Consider the following 24,607-nt stretch of genomic DNA (forward strand, 5'->3'; position numbering starts at 1 on the left):
TACCAAAATGTTCGAGATAAACTGCTAAAAAACACACACTTTCCTGCCCGTTTTATGATACCAAATTTTAGCTTAAAGTAAAAGAAGACCCGCTCTTTCAGAAAATATGAAAAAGTCAAGTTCGGCTAGGTTGACCCATTTCACTTATTTTCAGTCCTCACGCAAAATCAGTGTGTGCGACTTTATGTTCGTTTTGAGGTGCACGGTCACATATGTTCCAAACATACATGTTTTCAAACTTCAATCGTGCCGTGAATCAAGGGCACTTTTGTTTTCAAAAATACGTTGTAGTTAATAGAGGAGACAATGCTCTACAATATCCATATCGTCAAGAGGGTGAACATTGAAAGACAACCCCATGGGAATTGTCCAAAGTACACCTACGCTCAAGCCCCCTTAAGACAAAATATAGATATTAGCAACACAAACATCGTTGTTCTATAGCGTGGATGGTTTTAAAAGCACTTCCGGCAAAATAGCAAATACACTTTTTAACAATGAAAAGTCATGGAAATGATGGGAGAGGTTTAACTTTACAAGATCTATGCAGTGAAGAGGGTGCACATGAAATGGCAACCCTGTGGTATGTGCCAAAAAATATTCCACCCTCACGGCAATATATAAGACATATAAAATCATATAATGCGAATATATTATATATGTTCCAAACGTGTATGTCTTCAAAATGCCATCATGCCGTACAGCAAAGGCACGTTTGTATCCAAAAGAGGAGACATTGCTCTACAATAAATATATTGTCAAAAGGGTGAACATTTAAAATTAATCCCTTGGGAAGTGTCTAAATTCACACCTAAGCTTACGCCCTCTTGTTACAGAACACATATATTAGCAACGCAAATACCGTTGTTCTAGCGTGAATGGTTGCAAAAGTAATCCTGGCAATACAGCAAATACAATTTTCATCGACGGGAAGCAATGGGAATGATAGAAGAGACTTGACTTTACAAGATCTATACAGTGAAGAGGGTGCGCATTAAACGGCAACCCTGTGGGATGTGCCAAAAATACTCACCGCAATATAGAAATCATTGTAATATCACATAACGCAAATATATATATGTTCCAAACGTACATGTTTTCGAGATTCCATCGTGCCGTATAGTAAAGACACTTTTGTATCCAAAACTGCAACCAATTACTAGAGGAAGCATTGCTCTACAATAACTACATTGTCAAAAAGGTGAACATTCAAAGGTAAGCTTTGGGGAGGTGTCTAAATTTACACCTACGCTAACGGCCTTTATTACAAAATACGGATATTAGCAACGCAAATACAGTTGTTCTAACGTGAATGGTTTTAAAAGTAGGTCCGGCAATGCAGCAAATATACTCTTACATCTATGAAAAGTCATCGAAATGATAGAAGAAGATTTACCTTACAAGATCTACATGATAAAGAGGGTGCTTATTGAAGGGCGACCCGGTGCCGTGTGCCCCCAAAATGCCCTTTATCCTCTTGGCAATATAGAAAACATATATTATCATATGACGCGAATATATGATATGTTTCAAACGTACATGCTGTCGTGCCTTATAGCAAGGGCACGATTGTTTCCAAGAAATGCAATGTAATTAATACAGATTGTCACCATAGTTCTTTACCTCAAATGTGACGTCCATATTAATATATTTTGATAAACAGAATACACAAGCAAAATGACACTTGACAGATATGTCGAAATTGCACTCTCATTCCATTGTGTAAACCTGTTTCCGAAGCTCTTTCTCGTTGCCATGGAAACAATTTTGGTGACCATGGTTAGACTTACAATGAGTTGAGTCATCTAGTGACTGGATACGTTTACTGAGCACCTACTTATTTGAAAGTTATTAAGCTTAATTTATAACTATTTGCGTAAAAAGAATTACATTTTATCATTTAGGGTTATGAAAGCGTTACCATGGCAATGACTATATTTCCCCCATATTAACATATGATTAAGACGGAAATTGGTTCGGCACTTCGCTGAAACCAACAAGACACATCAAAAAACATATATTTAGGCATTCTTATTATATTTTAACAAATTAAATGAAAATTATGAAAATTATTATGAATTTTTTGTTTATTTCTACTACGTCAGTGTAAGGTTGCTATAGAAACGCTATTGGTATGCGTACAACTCACCAGCTCAACTGAAAATGAGCATAATTGATGGCTGAAGACCTGAGGTGCATGAGAAATAGCATTACTGTAGCTAGAATTACTTCCTTTCCGAAATATTCCATTTTTATTATTAGAGATGTCGAAGTGACAATTACTCTGGCAAAATTGCAGTTCTTAAGAGGCCATTTTGATGACGTCATTTGAGCATGTTCCGATTAGATTTTTTTGGGTAAATTACAGGTGGGATATTGTCAGGATGTATACTTTTTAAAAAAAGTTAAAATTTGCTTGTTATACGAAAGTTGCCAGTTGAGACTTTTTTATGCCACTTTTTGGCCATCGTCTGCAGGCCTACCAGTTTCGCTTGGGGCAAGAACGCGAACTCACTAGGTCATGGGCGGTGGTGGGTTAGGGTTAGGGTTAGTCCTTACATGTTGGGGACGGATGTGTTCGTAGGTTAAAACTTGAATAATGTATCATTTACTCATTATTTATTTAGCGATCCACGTCTGACAAGCTTTGCTTTTTAGTGGATCACTATTTTCCATAATCGAATTTATTTTCCTCTCGCCCACGAAGTATACATACATTTTTCCTCCTAATTATTGTATTTGTATGTTGTTCTGTAATTTATCATTTTTTTAAAGCAATAAATTCGATTATGGAAAATAGTGATCCACTAAAAAGCAAAGCTTGTCGGACGTGGATCGCTATTTTCCATAATCGAATTTGTTTTCCACTCGCCCACGAAGTATACATACATTTTTCCTCATGTATGTTGTTCTGTAATTTATCCCGTATACTACATGAATCTTTTGCAAACGTTTGAACAATATTATTTCATGACATGTATACTTTGTACTATGTTTCTGATTTTCGTTGATTGGAAATAAACTATGATTGAATTGAAATTGATTTATGTTGCTATAAAAATGAACTATTATAGTGGATATGTTTTTTGTTATAATGGTATATACAGTTTTATGCTTAGGGCTTGCTCAATAAAGTTCAGTTTGAGCATTATATACTTTTGTAAATTAATCCTAAGGCCCCCCCCCCCCCCAGATCTTGTCCATCAGTGGTGCGATCGCGATGAAATTTTGCATGCGTGAGACCCATGTCCTAATCTGCAAGATAATAAGATTTTTAGAAACAATCAGTTTCTAATTTTAATTAATTAATCATGCAAATTATACATAAGCTCAAGATCATATTTTAGCCTAATTTAAAGCATTGAGAGTCTAATTTTTTATCTATAAATCTGTTTTAGCATATTCAACAATTGTACATCATAAAAACTTCCAAAACTCATTTCAATTCTTATGTATTTTTTATTGTTTTCAGAATTTCTTATGTATTTCCTTGTTTTTCAACTTTTATGTTTTCTTGTTTTTTTAATGGAAATTGTCACTGACCACTTTTCTACCATAATTAGCATAAAATTAATCAATGAAAGTGATTAATTGTAAAAATAATCAGGTTTTTATGACTTTCATGACAGAGCACTGTTTTCCATAGGAAATGTACACAAAATCACAAAATTGTGCCCATTTTGGGGCGACATTCCGTTACAAAAATGGGCATGGCTTCACAAAAGTATGCGCGGATGTTGCAAATTTGGTCTCAAAAGTTGCGCGAGACTTGAACAAACAAAGTCGAGAAGCCTTGCGACGAGGCCTTCTCGCGTTACAGAATTATAGCGCGAAACGTCGAGGGGGGGGGGGCAGATTCCGCCCCCCCCCCCCCAGCCCTTTTAGGGTTAATATGTTGTTAGATTATAAAGCAGTTCAATATGATTATCTCAGCTTAGTAAGGTTAACCCAGCTTAGTAATGGTTAATCATTTCGAACAGTAAGGAGAATTTCATTATATAGAAATGCTGGTGCGCATAGTGAAAATATTTGGTTGAGCTATACGCTGCCGGGAGATAGTTTTCTTTGTTTTGCAGGCAGACAAGGCCGGCGTACGATCCTGGTAGTTGGGGACTCAATAGCGTACTGGGCTGGGAGATTTGCCAGTCGAGAGGGAGTCCAGGCAATGAGGCAATAGGCTCCAGTCCAATGGAGAGGAAATAAGGGACTTCGCCTCGGCCAGGTTCACAGCTGGCTGGAATTGATTCTTTTGTCTCAGCACTTCTGTAACTTGTCACACGTCATCATTCACGCGGATACAAACGACATCAGGCTTTTTCCGAAGAAGGCACTGATGGAGCTGGTCTCAGAGACAATGAACAAAGTGCAGCAACTTCTTCCAGAAGCAATAATTGTGTGGTTGGAAATCCTGACAAGGAGGGCCTATGCCCATTTTGCGGATTTTGGGCTGACATTATCGGATTCGCCTTGCTATGAACAAGTGAGCATGCACATGGTGTCGGCAAGCAGGGGCTCCTGTTATTACGCATCAAGCAATCCGACATCATGTCGCTACTCTTTACCATCAGGGCAGCATACACTTATCCGATGTTGGCATAGAGGTATTTCTAAAAGACCTCAGAAGTGGGATAGCCAACATGATATGAGCTAGGTGTGATTTGTTTTTGTTTTTCCTGAGCAGTGGCAACGGGCTGTGCCAGTATGGCGGAAATTGTTCATTTCTGGGCCTCTGTGCAGATGTAGTTTATAAGTACATGAAATGTTTTCCACTTGTTACGTGAAACTTGTTGGGGAGGTTGTATTTTGGAATGTTTTCTTTATTAACAATTGTTATTGTGACCATTTATGCATCAAGAGGCACCGTGAGGAAAGCCGGCCGGGTCACAGACGCACCCTCCCGTGGCTAGTGCCGAGCACTTTTCTGATGCAGGGGGCTTTTGTACAAGTGGATCTGTGCCCACTTGCGGGTTCCGAGTTGAGTGGGCTCGCCTGTCAATGTGAGAAGTCCATTGTAGTTATACTCGATGGGGATACTTCTCGGATTACCATGCAGGGAGTCCTCCGACAAGGGCCTAAGAGGCAAGGCGGGATCCGGGACCACGTGCTTGTCTGTAGGTGGCCCATATATGCAGAGAGCACTGCCATATATAATTATGTTGTTGTATTCCATGGTGCAGATGCTTGTCACGAAATGAATACAAAGTTGCAGAGAGAATACTTGGGTCCTTCCAGAGTAAGACATAGCAGTGGCGTGTTTGAAAGCATTTACTACTTGGATGATATTTCTGTTTGTTGATGTAAAATTACTGAATCCTGAAACCACAAAGTATAAGTACAGAGACTCCAACTCTCCCGTTTTCGACGGGAGATCTCCCGCCGAAAGCCCATTTTTGCACAATCTCCCGTTCTCCCGTTTGAGATTTGATTTCTCCCGCCCTGGCTCTGTGTCTCCCGGTGGAAAGGATTTCTTACTTATTTCTATCGTATGTTGAAAAAATAAGCCTTAGTTAGCACCAGAGAACATCTAGAATCCTAGGAACTTCGCACACATCAACTTGGAGTCTCCCGTTTGGTGGGGTTTCGGGCGGGAGAATCTCCAGATCAGAAGGTGCTTGGGGTTGGAGTCTCTGTAATTATGTATAACAAGCATTGGTATGATCATGCTATTATTTTCTTGTCTATAAAGTGTACAACCCTATCATCTAATCATGGGTAACTATCTTATGTAATGTATTCTAAGGGTGACACAGTTTTACTGAAAGCTCTACAAAAGAAGATAAGGAAACTGATTTCAATTTGTAAAGCAGATTATAAAAGGAAATTGGAACAAGATTTTAGGAGATGTGATGTAAAAGCAGCATGGAAGAAAATGCAAACGATTACAGGTTTTAAACAGGGTCCTTGTAAACAAGAACTTGGTGAAGATGTCAATAGATGAGCTTGGTGAATTTTATGGCAGATTTCATACTGATGATTTTTCTGGTTTAAATGCTGCTGCGGAGGAAGTGTTGAATATCAAAATCACAGAATTTAATGATGAGTTAAAAGTTTATGTTCATGATGTTCGTAATTTGTTTGCAAAAGTTAAGGTGAATAGAGCAACTGGTCCAGATGGGATTACAAACAAAATCCTTAAAGTTTGCTGTCAACAACTTGCAGGTGTTTTTACCCATATTTTCCAAGTCTGTGTAAACTCTGGGAAGATTCCACAAATATGGAAATCTTCAATCATAATTCCAGTATCAAAGGTAACCAAACCCACAGAGTTGAACCATTATCGACCGGTTGCTCTCGACTCTAATGTAATGAAGTGTTTTGAGAAAATTCTTGTCAAACTTCTTAAAGGCCAGACTGGCCTTTTTGATCCAACTCATTTCGCTTATCAAACATACAGGGGTGTTGAAGATGCTGTACTTGTTTTCCTGCATTGTGTATACCGACATTTAGAAACTCCCAAAGCTTTTGTACGGTCTGTGTTTATTGATTTTTCAAGTGCTTTCAACACCATAGTTCCACACAAATTAGTTGATCATTTTCTCCATTCTGATGTTGCTCCTATGCTGGTTGGGATAATCCTTGATTTCCTTGTTGATAGACCACAGTGGGCTCAATGTAATGAATTATCCTCTGATGTGAGAAAGATTAGCATAGGTGCCCCACAGGGCTGTGTACTATCTTCCCTGGCTGCTCTTTTCTCTGTATGCCAGTGACAGTACATCTTTGTTCTCCAAATGTTCTGTAATTAAGTACGCAGATGACACAGTAATCAGTTTTTTTTTGAGACAAAATTCCACAGAGTTTTTTCAGGAAGTTCAAAAGTTTGTTGACTAGTGTGATCAGTTCAGTTTGGTTCTTAATGCCCCCAAAACCAAGGAAATCATCTTTGATTTCCGTCGCTCCCCTTCATCAGATTACCCACATGAGCCTTTGATGATTCATGGTCAACCCGTAGAACAAGTGTCAGAGTATACTTACTTGGAAACAATAATTGATAACAAATTGAATTGGAATTCGAATTCACAAACAGTGGCAAAGAAGGCAAATCAAAGAATGTACTTTCTAAGGGCGGACGTCCACTTGGGCGCGGACAAGCCCAGGAAGGGTTGCGGAAGCAAATTCTGTCATTTCGGCATCCTGTCCGCGTCAGACGCGGAATAACTTTGTGAATCGGCTCGTCCTGGGACATTCCTAGTACTGTCCGCGGACTGTCCGCGGACTGTCCGTGGACTGACTGCGGACATTCCTAGGAATCACTCCGGAAGAGCGCGAAATACCTCGGAATATGCTAATCGTAGCCGGGCAGCGCGGAAACATCTAGGATTACACCAGGAATGAACGCAGACAATCGGGATACCTTCCGGACAACATAAGTTAGGCATGCGGACAAACTGCAGACAATACCAGGAAAATGGAAAGGTATAAATTTGGCGCTGACTTTGACTTTTCCTCATTTGACTGCTAGCCGTCATTGATGCTCTTTGTTGTGCTTCCGCAGTAGCTGCTGATATTATTGATATGATTGGTCAATATTATTTTACAAATGTGACCACCAAAAGTCGAAAAATAATAGGATTGTCTGCATGTCGGCTGACGACTCATTTTTTTTTTTATATATATATTTATCTCATCTGGGAGAACAATCTTTTCTCTGCCTACAGTCACATGAATGATATTCGCAAACTTTTTGAACCATATATATATATATATATATATATTCTTTATTCCCTTTTTTAGACCTGTGCTTTATCCATCGTGAAGTAGATACATGTTTTGTCTAATACTTCTGCAGAGCATGCCAAACTGACCCTAATCATAAAATTTGTTTTTCTTTCTCTCATTTTTACTCTTGTGCATCTCTAACTCTCTCTTATTTTGATCACCTTTGAACATTTTGCAATGATTCAAGTCCGAGAAGGTTTTTTATGCCTCCGCCACGAAGTGGTGCCGGAGGCATTATGTTTTCGGGTTGTCCGTCCGTCCGTCCGTCCGTCCGTCCGTACGTCCGTACGTCCGTACGTACGTCCGTCCGCTTTCGTTTACGCGATAACTTGAGTAATATTTACTGGAATTTTACCAAACTTGGTCCAAGTATAGAGTATGATGGGGCAATTATTTGATTAGATTTTGGTTGAATTCGGTTAAAGGTCAAAGGTCAAAGGTCAAGGTCAAATCATGAAATTGTATCCGTTTACGCGATAACTCAAGACTGGATGGAGCAAATTTCACCAAACTTTGTTTGAGGATGATGTATGATGGGACAATTACTTGATTAGTTTCTCAGTGAAATCAGACAGAGGTCAAAGGTCAAAGATCAAGGTCAAATCCTAAAATTTATCTGTTTACGTGATAACTCAAAACTGGATGAAGCAGCTTTCACCAAACTTGGTCCAAGGATGATGTATGATGGGACAATTAGTTGAGTAGATTTTAGTGACATTGGCAAGAGGTCAAAGGTCAAAAGGTCAAGGTCAAATGCTACAAATGTTGCAATTTCCCCCATATCTATGCAATGCCCGAAGGTATTTTCTTGAAACTTGGTGTGGACATGTACTACTGCGTAAAGATTCTCCAGAGAGAGTTTCATGTCATAAGGTCAAAGGTCAAAAGGTCAAAGGTTAGGTGAAAATGTTGCAATATCACTTTTCTCGCAAATGGTTCAATGTATCTTCGTGGAACTTGGTACATACGCATGTACTGTCTGGCAGGGCTTATCTAGGGAATTTAGGGGTCATGGGTCAATAGTCAGGGGTCAAAGGTCAAGGTCGACTCCTCAAAATTTTACTATTTCCCTCATATACTAGTATATGCAATGCTTGCATTATTAGTTTCAAAACTTAATACATGCATTACCTAATGGAGATTCTCCGGGAAATTTCCAGCCAGAAGGTCAAAGGTCTAAGGTTAAGGGTCAAAGGCCAGGTTTCAATACCCCCCCCCCCCAAAAAAAAAAAAAAAAAAAAAAAAATCTATTTTGTACCGTCATCACACTCTTTCTTCATACCTTGGAAATTACTCAATGCATAAACTTCCCCAAAATTCCCCAAATATGTGTACCTGCACTTTTAGAAAATTATAGCAAACCCAGTTCAAGACATTTCTGACAAACCTGTCATTTCAATATTTTGCCAGTTATGTGAAACTGTCATGGATCACACATTGTGAAGACATTGTACTATACGCCTATTGGGAGAATCATGCATTATGGCGGAGGCATCAGTCGCCATAGCGACATTTCTCGTTTTTCATGCTGAGAGCTTACTAGCCTATTGTCAATAAAGTGTAAAAATGGGAAAATATTTTTAACTTACTTTAATTTACTTTTGGGGGGGGGGTTCAGCTGGGCTGTCAAATTGGACAATCAAGTTTATTTGCAACTAAAACAAAAAGAGAACATAAATTCATTAGGTAATAACAACTACAAAAATCATTCAGGTAAAGAATATTTCTGAAATGATTTGTGATGCTTAGAGTGTACTTAAACATATACACTCAGCAAAAAAAAAAAAAAAAAGATTTCGAGTTCATAATTTATTGCTTTTTCTCTCATTTCACTTGAATTTTGATTTGACAGAAAATTCTTCATTTTCCTCCATTATCTTAAGCTTTCATTGTTATTTTTTAGCTCAAAGATATTACATTGTAATGAGACCACTGGTATATTTTTTCAATTGAATTCATGCTTTTTATTGTGATGAATTTGTCTTTTGTTCTAATATATTGCATCATTAGAGAGCATTTACGTATAAATAACAACTTGTTCATGTTTTTATAATGCATTAACATTTAGCCAAAACTTCTATGCTTTTTTTTTCTGAGTGTATTTCCACCTACTTTTGTGATTTTTCAGCTGGGCTGGGCTGTCACATGGGACGGCCTATTTTGTTTGCAAATAAAATAAGAAAACAACATAGAGGAAAATGTACCATAGTAAGTAATGGGAACCGTGAAAGTCACTCAGATGAAAAATAATATCTGAAAAGATCAAATCAACATAAAATTACTAGGAGGTTAGGAGGGCTGATTTCACTTCTTTCTGGTTGCTATTGGCACAGTCTCTACTACCTTCTTCTTTGCCTTCTGGGACCGGGAACTCCTTAGATATACCTGTTCTTCATCAATAGACGAAAGGAGTGCCTGTGATGGGGATATTTGCATGGGGGCCTCGCCTCCCTTCTTGCTCTTTTTGCGTTTCATTGGCATGATGCTCGCGGAAAGTGTCGACACTTTCGTGTCTGGATCACAAAATTTCCACATCGGTTCCGGACACTTGCATATATAGATCAGCATCGGCTCCGCGCTGTCCTAAAACATTCCTGGTGTCTTCCGCTTTCATTCGCGAAGCTTCCCCACACTACGGGATTCTTTCCGGAGCGTGTGCGGAAGGAGCGGAAGGGTTCCGGACAAGCGGGACATCCTCAGGACATCGTCAGGACAAGTCGCCGAAGGTGTCAGGAAGTTCATTTCCGCGTCCAAATTTTGGTCTCGATCAAAATTTGGACGCGGAAATTTTTCTCTCTCCCGAAGGTGCGGAAAGGCCCGGACATGTTTAGGGCAGTGAGCGGACACGTTCAGGAACGTGCGGACAGGTTGCCGAAGGAGTGCGGAATACCAAATTTGCATTCCGGGTCTTGTCCGGGTCTTGTCCGCGCCCTAGTGGACGCCTGGTCTAAGGAAACTCAAGGAATTCCGAGTAGATAACACCATTCTTGTATTGTTTTACCAATGTCTGATACAGAGTGTCATAACTTTCAATCTGCTTTGTTATGGGGGAAATTTGACAAATGAAAATCAGAAGAAGTTTGACCGAGTCAGGAAAGTGGCGCAACGAATTACTCGATCAGAATTGCTCACTTTTATTATGTTGTATGAAAAGCAAGTTTTTATGACGATTCACACAATTATGCAAAATTTGACACACCCAATGCATGTTATGTTCAGATATAACCGATCTGGTATTCAAATAATTGTTCCTAAAACTCAGCGATGTAGATTTAGACAATCATTTGTTCCAAATGCTATACATGTGTTTAACAACTCTGTGAAACGTTAGGATAAGTTTGGATAAGTTTGGATGATATTGTCCCAAAGTTATTTGTATATGTTTAAATTTTAGGAAAGTGGCGCAACGAACTACTCGGTCAGAATTGCCCACTTTTTGATGTTGTTTGAAAAGCAGGTTTTTATGAAGATTCACAGAATTATGCATGATTTGACATACCCAATGCAGTATATGTTCTCATGTGATAAGCATGAAGTATTATGTGGGATACCAGTAGCGTATCAGCTTTTCTTTTTTGACGAAGCTTGATTAGGGGGCGCTTAATCACCTGCGTTGCTACGCAACATACATTCCGGACATTTTACGAATGCGGCACAGTGTTTATGTTGGGGCACGCACGTGCCTATGGAATCAGTGCAGTGCAATACATGGTGTACTCAGCACCTTGGTCACTGCTTCCTGGGCATGGCGCGCATGATAATTAATGGTTTACAGTCTATTGATAATACTCTTGCTGCCTCACTATTGGCCGACGCTGCACAGGAGTGGTAAAGGGAATGCAGAGTGGGAGGAGTTTATCTTGGGTGTGCCGCCTGCCCTTCGCGGCTTTCTCTGTGTAAACTTGAGCAGGGCAGTGCTATGTGCTGTGCTGTGCTGTTTGGTGCTGGCTGCTGTTTTGTGCTGGCCAAGCACCTAGGCGGGTGCCTTCGTAGTTGGTAGTTTAGACATGGGGGTGTCGGAGGAAGACAATGGTGATTTTAGTGTATGTTTGTTACTACATGTCTTGTATAACTCACGGGTTTGTGTGCGATTTATTTTTTTGAAGGGTAGTCTTGTGTCAATTGTTTTACTCTTGTTAAATGTTGGTGTACATGTATTTCCATTTTGGGGGTCTTTTTATTGGCCAGGTGCTTTTTAATGCCCCTCCTCATCTCTCAGCAGGCAATGCCTTCGATCCAGCTTTCTTCTTCTCCTAACTTCTCTCTATGACATGATCTTTTTCCCTTTCATCTACTTTTCATCATAACTTGCAGGGGAGATGGGAGGGATGGGGAGGGGGACGAGAAGTTAAACAGATATCTAGGAACTGAGGAAATGTGCAACTAGGGTCTGGTAGGGTATTTTTAGACAGCTTACGTCTGTGTGCAGGTGTGTGAGTGAGTGTATGCGGGTATTCATGTGTGTGTGAGCAGGGAGATGACACCTCCGTGGTGCGAGTGTGCACATGTGTATGTAACTTCGTGCGGGAGTTTTGTGTATATATTCTTTTATATAAATTACAGAGATTTTTATTTAAATCATTCAAGACACTGTCCGTTCAATGCTTTTGGTTGCCTGTTTGTATACCATTGTTATAATACGTGCAATATATGTTGTCTGCTCCTTTTCCTTTGTTATGCCAGTGGAAGACGAATTTCTGTATATAAAGTTCCTTGTATCCTTGTATCCTTGTAAGCATTTTTTTTTTTGGTAAACTTGTACTCTCTAATAAATCCACGAACATGCATACGACATTCTCAGTTTCTGTTTATGTCGGAAGCTAGTGAAGTGAGTGTAATGAAAATTGATATTGTGTTTGTTTCTGAATTGTATTTGTATTATCTTTGTTCATGTTATACCCGGAATGGGTAAATCCATGCGAGATCTAAATGAAATCAGTAAAGATCAAGGGGAAAAAAAGTGCTTATCTGTGGGTTTGATAACTGCGCATTTTTTATTGTAATGACTACATGTACAAGCTGGGCTTCATGTTGTGTGGTTTGCATTGGCCACTACCACCCACTGCTTAAGTGGAGCACCGTTTAAACGAGATAAAAACTAGTGTCCCAACCCCTCCCGATTAAGCAGTAACCACTTATTTATTGCAATGAGAACTAGTGTGTATCATCCATCTATGTTTGTTTATATTTGAGATTTCCAAGTTGTAAAATTTGGATTCTTCCCTTGTTTTTGTTGGAAGTGAAGGCATGGTGTCATTCATAGAATATAACTATCACAACAGTGAAGTGCCTCTTCATTTTACTTGCCCACTGAGTTGTACTTGGAACAAGGCAAGTGGCTAAGTAGGTGCGCAGTACTCTGTTTTTCCTCACTTCTCACTTGACAATTACATTGAAATGAAATTTGAATGAGTCGGTGTGGCATGCTTCACCCCACCCCAGAATGCTGCTGTGGAGGACAAACTGACGTGTGCTACAGAGCTGCCATACTTTGAGGGTGACTTCTGGCCCAACGCATTGGAGGAGAGCATCAAGGAGTTAGACCAGAAAGAGGAAGAGCGGCTAAAGGCGGCGGAAAAGGCTGCCCAGAGTGCCAGTGAAGAGGTAATGATTCTTAACAAGCAACAGGTTCCTTCCAACTTGTGTTTCTTATTATTTTTTTTTTATTCAGTTTCATTCTTTGTAAAGAGGTTACATTTTCATGTATAGTTCTTTATAGATTCTTTATAGATTGATGTCAGATGTGTGTACAGACATGTACAGTCAAGTAATTTTTAGCTTTATTTCATCAATTTTTGTGCAATTTTTATTCACACATCCTGTGACTGTACCAGTATACAAATAATGACTGCTATGAGGGGCACAGTTAAAATAATGGGCCCAAGGTGATGTGAAAACCGTAACTATGCCCGAAGCGAAGCTAAGCTGAGGGCATGGTTATGATTTTCACATCACCGAGGGCCTACATAATTTTAACTGTGCCCCGAATATCAAGCAGTCATTATTTGTTTTATATACCGAAAATATAGAATCCGAAATATAGATACCGAAAATATAGATTCTAGAATCTAGTCTCTTTTACAGCACTCGTAGCCAATGCTGATCGACAGCGCGGCGGTCGTATCATTGGTGCATACATGAGTGATCATCTACTGTATAATTATGTGTACAGTGTACGGGGTTGCGACAAATGGGTTGCGACCGTCTCCAAACGTATTTACAGGGCACAGTGACCGCTAGTCTCTTTTACAGCACGCTGATCGAATGCGCGGCGGTCGTATCATTGGTGCGTACATATGAGCCACCTACTGTATGTGTACGGGGTCGCGACTGTCTCCAAACCTATTTAAAGGGCACAGTTAATTTACTGTGCCCCGGTGCCGGGCACAGTTAATCAAAAATGGGGCACAGCTATTTTCATGACTCCGCTTTTAACCAATCAGATGAGAGGATTCTATATATGAGGTATATAATATGTACTGCTCATGTTTTATAAGAAGGGACAGCGAAAAGTAATTACCATCATAAAGACACATCTTCCTTTCAGAACGAGTGACTAGTCATAATGCTGTGACACATTAATCGTCTTCCAATCTGTGGGGCAGTTCCAGTTTAGCACATACTTTAAATATTTCTGAGTGGTAGCATTAAACATCTATGAGGATCAAAGGGAATAGGACTGTTGGTACTCCATCTCTAAACCCTAACTAGGCCGGGGGGGGGGCTCTGAGGGGCCCCCTCGACTTTTCGTGCGATGTATCGCTATCGCGAAAAGCTATTGCCGCAACGTTTCATGACTTTTTTCTTTCGAGTCTCCCGCATCTTTTGACACCAAATTTGCAATGCCCGTATGCGCGGTTCCGAAGTTACTCATAAATACAGTAGGTATGTGCATGTCAGACCAAAAATTGCTCAAAAACGTGAATTTGTGTACAATTTCAATGCAAACTATGTTTACAGGGAAATTTCATAAAAGCATGATTATTTGGGAGTTTTATTGATTAAAATCAATTAATAATGTATTTTCTTGTTCGGAACAATGTCACGGACAAATTTCATCGAAAGAACAAGGAAATACATAAGAAATTCCAAAAAAAAACAATAAAATGCTTACGAAATTTTTTCTGATTGCACAATTTTTTCCATAACATTTGCTAAGGACACTAAAAAGAATATTTTCACAAAAAAATGTGCCTGTTTTGAGCTTTATTTAGTGATTTATACCAATTTGTCAGATTTCACACATTATTATGCATAAATTAGCATAATTTAGTATAAACAATATTTTTAAATTAACTTCAAAGTACTTTAGATTACGTCATAGGCAATGTGTGTGCCAATTTTCGGCGCGGTCGACGGCCGAGATCTGGAGGAGGGGGGCCTTGGAGGGCCTCCTGGCTCTATCATCTACCTAAATAGCCCGGCCTACTTGACTATACAATGTGCCATTGAGCAACTCGATATCATACAGTGAATCAGTCAATTTTATAGCGGATGCTATGTTCCACAATCAAATGAAATTTTTTCTTTTTTTGATCATTTCCTATAAATCGTTGTTTCTGTCCCAATTTGGTGGAGATTAACAAGTTGCTTTGTGGAGCCATCCTGGCCACTGATTGCAATAACCTGCCCTTCATGCATCATAACATCACATATGATCATAATCACAGCTTGATGTCTTGCGACATAATGTTCCGCCAAGCGGTATGATTCATTATTGGAAAATTGAGCAAAGAAATGGGATTCCTCACTAGAATTGTATTGCCTTCGTCTTTGACTCAGGCAATATATTTCTAGTTCAGGCAATAAATTTCGTATGCCCCTCAAGCCCAATCCATATCGTATTATTGCACCATTGTATAATTCAACAGACAATCACAAAACAGGTATACCTGATTAATTTCAGGAGACACTAAGGGTTTGTAAAGTTGTCATTAGTTCAATTGCAAATCTGAATGTATAGCATTATGTGTATATGTAGCATGACATGCATTATTGTAATTTATAAAATGGATTCAAGAACGTAGCCAATTGGAAGCGCTGAAATGAGTCATGTGGGCTTTGATTACTTTAGTACCATTGCACTGCAGTAGTGCGCACTCAATCAGTTGTTACAAGTGCGTCGCGCGCTACTATACGCGCTGTCAATACCTGTAAACAACTTCTAGTTGGGGCTGCGTATGCCGGCCGGCCTTTCTTGTGTGCATAACGTATTATGTGGCGTACGTATACAGTACTCTTATACGTACAGTACTTACATGTGCGGGATTTCCGAGTGCGACGTGCTTGACTCGACTCTCTCGAGCGAGTGCTACATGTAGCTGACTGGACTATTGACCCACAAAGGTACGTGAAAATGCTGTTAGTTTTCGACCCATTTTATAAAACAGATGATGCACAGGATTATTTTGTGGCATTAGTGGAGACGCAGCTCACTCTCGGGTATTTACAATGTAGTGCAACATGCACTCTGCTTCGCCTCGTGCATGTTTCACAATTGCAAATACCCTCGAGTGCGCTACGCCTACACTAACGCACTCTATTCTGTGCATCATTTGTATACTCTCGGCCCACTATTTATTTATTTTTTTTTAAATACAAGGGAGATGTGATAAGTCACGGACTACTTGTTCTCCGCACATTCATATTAAATTTTTATGCCTCTGCCACGAAGTGGTGCCGGAGCCATTATGTTTTCGGGTTGTCCGTCCATACGTACGTCCGTACGTCCGTCCGCTTTCGTTTACGCGATAACTTGAGTAATATTTACTGGAATTTTACCAAACTTGGTCCAAGCATGAAGTATGACGAGGCAATTATTTGATTAGATTTGGGGTGAAATCGGCTAAAGGTCAAAGGTAAAGGTCAAATCATGAAATTGTATCCGTTTACGCGATAACCCAAGACGGGATTGAGACAATTTCACCAAACTTTGTTGGAGGATGATATATTATGGGACAATTACTTGATTAGTTTTTCAGTGAAATCGGACAGAGGTCAAAGGTCAAAGATCAAGGTCAAATACTAAAATTTATCTGTTTACGTGATAACTCAAAACTGGATGAAGCAGCTTTCACCAAACTTGGTCCAAGGATGTATGATGGGACAATTAGTTGAGTAGATTTTAGTGACATTGGCAGGAGGTCAAAGGTCAAAAGGTCAAGGTCAAATGCTACAAATGTTGCAATTTCCCCCATATCTATGCAATGCCCCAAAGGTATTTTCTTGAAACTTGGTGTGGACATGTACTACTGCGTAAAGATTCTCCAGAGAGAGTTTCATGTCGTAAGGTCAAAGGTCAAAAGGTCAAAGGTTAGGTGAAAATGTTGCAATATCACTTTTCTCGCAAATGGTTCAATGTATCTTTGTGGAACTTGGTACATACGCATGTACTGACTGGCAGGGATTATCTAGGGAATTTAGGGGTTATGGGTCAATAGTCAGGGGTCAAAGGTCAAGGTCAACTTGTCAAAATTTTACTATTTCCCTCATATACTAGTATATGCAATGCTTGCATTATTAGTTTCAAAACTGAATACAAGTGTACATGCATTACCTAATGGAGATTCTCCGGGAAATTTCCAGCCAGAAGGTTAAAGGTCAGAGGTTAAGGGTCAAAGGCCAGGTTTCAATGCCCCCCCCCCCCCCCAAAAAAAAAAAAAAAAAAAAAAATCTATCAACCATCATTATACTCTTTCTTCATACCTTGGAAATTACTCAACGCGTAAACTTATAAAAAGGTTCGTCAGAATTCAATTAAAAATTCTCAATTCCCCAAATATGTGTGCCTGCACTCTTAGAAAATTATAGCAAACCCAGTTCAAGACATTTCTGACAAACCTGTCACTTCAATATTTTGCCAGTTTTAAATATGAAACTGTCATGGATCACACTTTGTGAAGACATTGTACTATACACCTATTGGGAGAATCATGCATTATAGCGGAGGCATCAGTCGCCATAGCGACATTTCTAGTTTTACAATGTAATGTGTCCGGTATCTATACACTGGAGTTAACGGTCAGATGAATAAAGCATAGCACTTGCGCTCCGATGCGCTCCGATGTAATAATTCTGAAACATCATGGTACTTGTGGTTACATCCAGTGTCCTATTCTAAATAACCTACCGTCAACCACATAGTACAACAGATTTCATATACATGTGCTGTGTTATAATGTATAGAAAAAAATGCAGTGTAATCAATGCAAACAAAATAATGGATTGTCATGTGTAATGAATTTTTTGAAACTTGATCAAGCCAATAGGTAGGTGATATCTCTGTTGAGTGATTTTTTTTTTAGATATCTGTTTGTACTTTTATAAATTTGTGCTACCTTACATCAAATCATAGAGAAGTCAGTCCTTGATAACACATATGATACAATTTTGAGAATTTGTGTTACATTTTGTTTACTGTTTTAACATTTCACACAAAAATTGAATAAAAGACAAAAATTATGTTCATGATTTTCTCCATGATTTTTCCTCAAGAATTGAGGTGTTTTTGTTTTTGTTTTTTTCATGTGCACCTGTGAAACTTTGGTCTTCCCCATCTCAGGTAGCGGGTCCCAACAGCAGAAGGAGGTACCAGAATAAAAGGAGGAGCAGCACTGGAAGGAACAACAAGAAGACCAACTTCCCTGAGCAGGACAATGACCTGTCACAAAAACTCTATGTCACCATGGAAAGACACAGGAAGGTTAGTTGCAAACTAAATGTATTGTGTGATATGCGTTAATGTCTTATTTTTCGTAATCTCCGTTGTTCGTTAATATGAGATCCCATGCGCAGTCAATTCATTTGTAGCGTGTGATTCTTAGCGGTCAAGTAGCCATTTTGAGCTCTAAATTTCACCGATTTTCTTTCACTTTGCAATCTGTCGCGTTCATGTTTTCGGGGTTTCATAGGTTATTTTACCTCCCTGATCGTTTGGTAGTGTTTTTGGAGAGCGATGGAAGCGAATTCGGGTCCTTCCACGAAGCCGAATTTCCCGCACGAGAATCTGGTTCACGATGCGGGTTCCACAAGCATCGCCAGCGGACCGTGAGCAGGTCCCTCCCCCGGTAGCGATCCGGGGGGAAAGGGTAAGACGGCAGCGGCGAGCTCGGCTAGCCGTGGTGGTAAAGGCATGGGGAAAGCCAAAGGCAAAGCACCGGCGAAGATCACGTCTCCTCCTCCTGTGATTGCACGGAAGTTTGCCAAGTCGGCTGCTACTTCTGAGGTCTCAGAACTTTTGATTAAGAAGCCCTCGATCATGAATGACTCTGAGATAGTAACCAAAGATTCTCGGGCTGTCCAGGACTGCATTCGTGCAGATCCTATTTCAAAGAAGGACAGTCAGGCCTGCATTTGTGCAGAGCCTTCACAGACCATGACCTCGAAGTCGGGACCAAGCACTAGTGTTGGTGGCTTAAATTTTGAACATCGTCTGAATAAACTGGAAGAGATGCTGGGAAAACTGGTGGATCATTTGCCACTTTCTCATCCACAGATTCGTAGTAGTCATGACATGAGAAGTCTCGGAGATGAGGATGATAATCTCCTTTTCAGATGATGGGCCTTTTGGCTGTAAACTTACACCAGCGTCTGACTCACAGACTTCTGATTTCTGTGCTGAAACAAACACTGAAGATAGTAATGCTACTGCTGCCTCTGGCAAGAATGTAGCCATCCCAGCTATCGCAGCTAAATTCGCAAACCCTTAGATGAGGAAATTGCTGGGTCGGTATCCTACCTTGTCAGCCACACTCTTGAACAGGCTGCCCTAGAGGAGACTGGTAAGAAGTACACTAGCCCAGAAAACTGTCCACTACTTGACGTGCCCAAAGTCAACTTGACGATTTGGGAGAATCTAAACCCTACTACCCGGGCTAGGGACCTGAAGCTCCAGCATATTCAGAGCACTCTTGTGAAAGGCATCACCGCTTTTGCACAGACCCTTTCTGCTTTGGAGCTGTCAGAAAAACAGCAGGACGCTCTCGGACTCCTGTGTAACTCTAATTTTGAGCTGAACGCCTTGAGGAAATACCTCATAAAACCTGGCTGAATGCAAAATTTGCTCACTTGTGCAAGCATCAGAACCCTGTGACCAAACAGCTGTTTGGGGACGACTTAGGAAAGAAAGTCAAAAGACATCCAGGAAGAACAAAGAGCAGCAGCCGGTGTTGTGAAAGGCTCAAAACCTTTCTCAACAGGTAACTCCCGTCAGCGTCCATATTCGCAGTCACAGTCTCACTATCACCCTTACCGCCGACAGACGGAAGCTAATTACCGTAGAATGAGATCAGCGGGGTGGACCACGCCAACCGTACAGGCTGGGTCGGTACAGTGGCCTTTTTTAGGCCAGCGTTCGTGGAAGCCACACACTGCCACCTCGATGACCAGACCCAACAAGGGCAGCGGCCGACAGAGCCCTCAATACCGGGGGTTTGCGGGGGCCCGCAAGTAACTGAGCATGTTAAACCAACAGTCTCCTCATCCTCTGCAGAGGTGAGTACATGCCCTTCCCTCAATCTTGTTTGTTCGATGGTGGGTGGACGATTGAAAATTTTCTATGACAAATGGAGAAGCCTGACTTCAGATCCATACATTTTGAATGCTGTCAAAGGATACAAACTCGAATTTGATCCTAATGAATTCCCTACTGTAAGAGGGAAAGAGTTGTATAACTTATTTCGCAGTTCAGAGCTTAACAGTCAAATAGAGGAAGAGATTTCTCGCCTCTTAACTAAAAATGTGATTGAACTTTGCGAACATGAGAATGGAGAATTCATCTCCAATATTTTCACGAGACCCAAAAAGAATGGTTTCTTACGAGTTATCCTTGATCTTTCTGATCTTAATACAGGCATCCTTTATCAGCATTCAAAATGGACAACATACAAACATACAGCCTTGTCACTGCTCAACCCAAATTGCTACATCGCATCTATTGATTTACAAGATGCGTACTATTCAGTTCCCGTCCATCCATCATCGAGAAAGTACTTGCGTTTCTATTGGCAAAGTAAACTGTACCAATACAAGGCCCTACCTAATGGTCTCAGCTCGGCTCCCAGACTGTTTACAAAAATTCTGAAGCCAGTGTTTGCCCAGCTTAGAACAGAAGGGCATGTAGTTATGGGTTATCTTGATGACACTTTGATAATTGGGAGATCTAAGGATGCTACCCAAAGGGCTGTTTCAGCTACCACTAAGCTTCTAACAGAGCTGGGGTTCTTAATTCATCCTGAGAAGTCAGTACTTAGCCCAGGTAAAGACCTAGAGTTTCTTGGGTTTCATTTGAATACTAGGTCAATGCACATTACTTTGCCAAGGGAAAAACAAGATGACATTTATGAGGTTTGCACCTCCCTCTTATCCCATGCCACCCCATCCATTCAAAAGGTTGCTAGGGTCATAGGGAAAATAGTTGCCACGTTCCCTGCAGTACAGTATGGCCCATTGCATTACAGATATCTAGAGAGAGACAATGTACAGGCCCTTAAGGCAGCTTGTGGTCATTTTGATAGGCCCATGACTCTTTCCATGGAGGCACGACATGAATTGATATGGTGGAAAGAACATATTCATGAGTCATTTAATCATGTCAGACAAAAGGTCGATTTGGAGCTACGTACAGATGCCAGTGTAGAGGGGTGGGGTGCTACAGACTTAACCTCTCACACAGGTGGCAGGTGGACCACAGAGGAAGTACATTCAGCTCAAACATCGGGCATTAATTACTTAGAAACACTGACAGCTGGACTGGCTCTGAAATCCTTCTGTGCAGATAAGAGAAATGTACATGTCCTATTGAGGATTGATAACACTACGGCTGTTGCCTACCTTAATAACATGGGAGGGCTGAAATCAGAAACGTGCAATCAGGTAGTGTTAGACATCTGGCATTGGTGTATAGAACGCAATATATGGCTGTCAGCAGCTCACTTACCTGGGTGCCAGAACAACAAGGCAGACTTCATGTCTAGACACTTTAATGACAGAACAGAGTGGATGCTAGATAAGAATAGCTTTGAGAAGATTGTGGCTAAGTATGGTACACCAGTAATTGATTTGTTTGCATCCAGACTAAATGCTCAGCTACCTAGATACGTTTCATGGTTGCCAGATCCCAATGCAGAGTCAGTTGATGCTTTCACACTAGACTGGGGAAAATTTGCACTCTTTTATGCCTTCCCTCCTTTCTGTTTGGTAGCAAAATGCCTACAGAAAATACAAGAAGACAATGCACATGGCCTGCTTGTGGTACCAAATTGGCCTACACAGGCCTGGTTCCTTCTCTTGACAAGTATGATGAGTGAAGAACCTTTGATCTTGAAAAGAAGCAAATCCTTGCTGACACAACCAGTATCTGCACTCTGCACTAAACTCGATCTTCTTTGTTGCAGGATTGGCGTTCACAGTTGGAGATAAAGGGACTACAGGACAGGACTGTGGACGTGTTGTGTGCATCTTGGAGACTGTCTACACGCACACAATATGGAACCTACATTAGGAAATGGCAAGAGTATTGCAGACAGGAAACATTGAACAGTCAGTGCACTGCTGTAGAAAGTGTTATAGAATTTTTGAGTTATCTGTTTCATGTACATAAGTTGAGTTACAGTGCTATTAACTGTGCCAGAAGTGCTTTGGCCTCAGTGGTGCTGTTGGAGAACAGCAACTGTACAATTAGTACACATCCTTTGGTGACAAGATTCATGAAAGGTGTATTTCATTTACGAACTCCGCTGCCACGGTACAACCATATCTGGGACGTTAAAATCGTGTTAGATCATCTCCGCAAAATGTCACCAGCCAGTAAGCTATCTTTGTGTGAACTTACTCATAAGCTGCGTATGTTGCTCGCACTCACTTCGGCACAAAGGGCACAGACTTTGTTCTACATTCATATTGATGGCCTGGTTTGGAAGGATAGCGTAGAGATTCATGTCAGTGACTTGGTAAAACAGAACAAGACCTCCGACAGAGTAGGGAGTACGACTACAATTGAAGAGTATCCTTCAGAGAAGAGACTTTGTGTGGTACGCTACCTGAAAAAGTACATTGAGCGTACAAAAGTGATGAGGGATACGGAAAGGCACCTGTTCATATGTTATAGGAAACCTCACAAACGAGCCAGTAAGCAAACCATCTCCAGGTGGATAAAGGAGACAATGAGTGCGGCGGGTATCGACACTAGAATTTTCAAACTGCATTCTACAAGGGCTGCAGCAGTCTCTACTGCAAAGACAGCAGATGTGCCCTTAGCGGACATTCTGAAACAGGCTGGATGGTCTAACGAGGAAACCTTCAACAGGTTCTATGATAAGCCGTCGATCAGGGTAGGACCTACATGTAGGTTCTCCATGGCGGTACTGGATAATCATTGAAGACAAAGGGTATTATTGGTGAGCTACTATGTCATTCTTATCACCATACATTGCTTGGTTTTTACAGAGATGCGACCACTTGCTTCAAAATCTTATATTAACGAAGAACGGAGATTACGAAAAATAATAAATAAATTAAACGAGAACTTACCTGTTTGAAGTTTGATTTTTATTATTTGAGTAATAGGAGTGTGAGTTAATATGCCCTCCACTCCCACTCTCAATTCAAACTTCAAGGTAATGTTCTTACTCCGTCAATTTATTTCCAGATAGTGGGATTGTGACAGTGGTTGCATTTCCTCTTGGAACAGGCAAATCTCACTTGACCCAGTTGGGTCTTCGGTTCAGTTCTCTCACCCAAGTTTGACATTATGTATTAGACGTCGGAAGACAGTCCGATTTCTTAGGTGGAGATTTGCCTGGGCGACGAATATTGACTGCGCATGCGTACGAGTGGGATCTCATATTAATTCACACTCCTATTACTCAAATAATAAAAATCAAACTTCAAACAGGTAAGTTCTCGTTTAATTTATTTATTCATAATGCTATTTCAAGCTATTCCCATCAATTTTGTGTAGTCATGAAACACAATGAATATAGTCTGCAATGTCCTGGGTTTTGAATGTGAATGTAGACAAACTCTTGTGAGTGCATGCTTCCAGGAGTCATTTTCTATCTAAATACACATGACATTTAGAAAGTGTGTGTTAAACTTTACACTCTACTGTATATTCTTGCGCTTTTTTCAGTGGTGGTTTCCTTTCAAATTGGAGTTCTGACCTTTTTCCTGGAAAAAAAAAAACTGATGTGTAGAAGTTGGGTGACTTTTAGTATGTGCTTCAGCATGACAATCTTGTTCTTTGATCATGTGAATATGTTCTGCTGTGTCCAGCAATGTACCACCCTCTTCACCATTAGCAATAGATAAAGAACTCTTCAAACTTATATCTTGTCAGATGAAACCATGTACGAAGTCCTCTTTGTTTAGCATAGCCCCTAAGTACTGCAGATATATCAGAAGATCAAAATTTCATTTTGCTGTGAAAGTTTCATGAACACTTACACTATGTATTAGGAATAATTTAATGCTGTTCAGGGTCACGAACTGGATTCCACCTTTGTGTTTGTGTATGTGTGTGTGTGCATAGATGTTCTTCGTCATCAAGCTGAAGCGGTCACACACTGAGAAGATCCATGACCCTGACCCCATCGTGACCTGTGACCTGATGGATGGGCGGGATGCCTTCTTGACGCTTGCCCGAGAAAAGCACTATGAGTAGGGCCGTCAAACACGCCGAACCGCGCCACTAGACAACGCATGAACGCAGCACGAGATGCTGTTTTTGTGATGGAATTTAACCCCTTTATTGTTTTTTGATCAATATGAATTTTTGGAATTGAAAAATATAACCTATTTTTACAAGGAATCAGAAAGAAAATTGGAGAAAAGTTTAAAAACCGCTGAGATAATCAATTTTGAAATGGCTATCTTGAGCGTCACGGCGACT

Source organism: Diadema setosum, chromosome 11 (assembly GCF_964275005.1).
Source record: "Diadema setosum chromosome 11, eeDiaSeto1, whole genome shotgun sequence".
Taxonomy (NCBI): Eukaryota; Metazoa; Echinodermata; class Echinoidea; order Diadematoida; family Diadematidae; genus Diadema; species Diadema setosum.